The 2,772-nt window shown below is 41.3% G+C and overlaps 1 long non-coding RNA gene across 1 annotated transcript; it reads right to left on the reverse strand.

The window, feature by feature from the left end:
- Window positions 1–842: 842 nt before the first annotated feature.
- On the reverse strand, window positions 843–2,109 carry LOC143793785 (uncharacterized). Its single transcript, XR_013220259.1, has 2 exons — window positions 2,027–2,109; window positions 843–1,170 (listed from the first exon to the last, which is right to left on the reverse strand). It is a non-coding gene; the product is annotated as an uncharacterized LOC143793785 (long non-coding RNA).
- Between the last annotated feature and the right edge of the window lie 663 nt (window positions 2,110–2,772).

A 2,772-nucleotide genomic window follows, 5' to 3' on the forward strand; every position in this document is an offset into this window, starting at 1 on the left:
ATGTCACCTGACAATACAAAAGGTTTTTATGGTACCGGAGATATCAGGACGTGTGAAACCAGCCTTACCAGCAGTGTGCAATCCTATTTGGCATGAGAAACCAATTGCAGCTTGCCACTTGCGCATCTGAGAATTAGATCATGCAAACTCATACAAGTCTATGGGTGTGTGTGAAACATCTGACTGCACTCGGATGTTACCCGAGTGCAGTCCGATTACCATAGATGCTAGCAATGGAGGAGATGTAGAAATTACTTTCTCGGTCTCCTCCGCACATATGTTGTTAGAGAGAATTGGAGCACAGCACACTGACACTCGGATCAAACTCTGACAGAGTTTGAGCTTAATTTCATTTGTACAGTTCAAATGTGTGTAGTTTCCTCACACCCACCATACTCTTCATGGGATTCTCATTGCTGCATACATAAAAGTTACAGAAGTTTTAATTGTACTAAATTAGGTCTATAAAACTTTAGAGGTATTTTTGGATAATTTATTGTCTTCTTTTTTAATTTAAAAGCAATTTTTTAGTAGTTTTATACTGTGTGATATTCAACACTTCACTATTCAATAGCTGACAGTATTTTCAGGAGTATATGCTTTGGCAATATGCCATCGACATTGATTTATGGTTCCCAGCATGATTCCAGCTGTACAATCTGAAGGCTGTCAGTTTGTCACGCTGGTGATAATGAGTCCTTTATTCTTCTGTAAGAAATAAATTGATCCCACGTATGAAACTGCTTTTAATTATTGTATTATTCTTTCATTCCACATCGGCACCACAAGTGTATGCTGTTCAATGAGCCGAAATCCCAATCTAAACGGAACAATCAGGCAAGTTATCAGGCAAGCTATTTCATTTATTTGATGCATTACAGAGAATTCAAGGGATTAAGATTTTAATTCCAATGACTTATGCTCACTTTCTGCACTACAAATGTTCTTAGTATTATTAAATAATTTGTTAGTGGGAATTAGGGAAAAATTACCGTAATTGTAACGTCTGTCAGAGGCATAGGCTCAAAAAGGGTACCATGATCAGACTTTGTGCTAGCCAATTCATTTGGCAGATTCCATAGGAAACTGGGTCTTTGCACTTTAATCCTTGTACAGGAATTTGGTCTTAAAATGGGGTCCACTGAATTGCGTCCACGGAAGGGCTGATGGCTGGAGGAGTGAACCAGAGGTAAGAGAAGTCAAGGTAGCTGATCAGAACCAGGAGAGCTATCATGGCACAAAATCAGAAGATAAAAGAATGGACACGATACACGCCAAGGTCAATCAACAAGAATTCAAACATGGAAAGCAGAACAGATTGGATAGTGACTGAACCAGAGTAGATAAACTATAACTGGCGGTGAGAGTCAGAGATCCAGGAGTTTAAAGGAGTTGTCTGGTCTCAAGCTACAAGTCTGCAGGCAATCTGTGACCGCAGATTTCTGAATCCTCAAATCACATGCACTGTATGCTGTGAGGATTCTCCGGTGCCCGGAGCATGTGGTCATGTTACCGCAAGTATGCAATATGTATACTCCCAGCCACTTCCTGACTAGATGGGCATGGTCTCGCACAATTCTTGCTCTATTCAAGTGTTTTGTCTGAAGCTGGAAATAGTCTAGAAGGATTGTGGCCAGAAGTATGCATATCACTTACCTCCAGTCACATGATTGCCCTCTCCTGGCCCCAGAAAATCTTCACAGCGTGTACTGACTACAGACTTGTAGTTTAAGACAAGACAACCCCATTAAATAGAATACAGACCTACCCAGTGCTCAAAGAAAGGATTCAGGAATAAACCCCATAGCTTCCTGACTGTGTAGTGCCAAGAGACCAAAGATTTATATAGTACTGCCAAGTCGCTGTCCTGTGTCACCTGCAACAAAGTGTGGTACCTCCTAGTGACCAAGGTGGAAAGGTACATGATAAAGCATAAGAGAAACAGTACTCTTTGAAAAAGAGATTGTAATGATGTACAAGTAAATTATAACCACAGATATCTCAAAAAATGAAAAGGCGAAGATACCTTAGTGGCACCCTGTGCAGCCATTATAAGACACTTCAGAACCGGATCCACATCTCTGGTTAGTCCCATCATCCTTTCTATATCAGGCACAAGGGATATAGAAGTGGTTAAGAGGGGAAACACATTCCAGGCACTTACAGTGCCTTGTGGAAGTATTCGGCCCCCTGGAACTTTTCAACCTTTTCCCACATATCATGCTTCAAACATAAAGATACCAAATGTAAATTTAAATATTTGTTGCGCCACCTTTTGCTGCGATTACAGCTGCAAGTCGCTTGGGGTATGTCTATATCAATTTTGTACATCGAGAGACTGAAATTCTTGCCCATTATTCCTTGGCAAACAGCTCGAGCTCAGTGAGGTTTGATGGAGATCGTTTGTGAACAGCAGTTTTCCGCTCTTTCCACAGATTCTCGATTGGATTGAGGTCTGGACTTTGACTTGGCCATTCTAACACCTGGATACGTTTATTTGTGAACCATTCCATTGTAGATTTTGCTTTTGCTTTATGTTTGGGATCATTGTCTTGTTGGAAGACAAATCTCCGTCCCAGTCTCAGGTCTTTTGCAGACTACAACAGGTTTTCTTCAAGGATGGCCCTGTATTTGGCTACATCCATTTTCCCATCAATTTTAACCATCTTCCCTGTCCCTGCTGAAGAAAAGCAGGCCCAAACCATGATGCTGCCACCACCATGTTTGACAGTGGGGATGGTGTGTTCAGGGTGACGAGCTGTGTTGCCTTAA

This window comes from Ranitomeya variabilis, chromosome 1 (assembly GCF_051348905.1).
Source record: "Ranitomeya variabilis isolate aRanVar5 chromosome 1, aRanVar5.hap1, whole genome shotgun sequence".
Lineage (NCBI taxonomy): Eukaryota > Metazoa > Chordata > Amphibia > Anura > Dendrobatidae > Ranitomeya > Ranitomeya variabilis.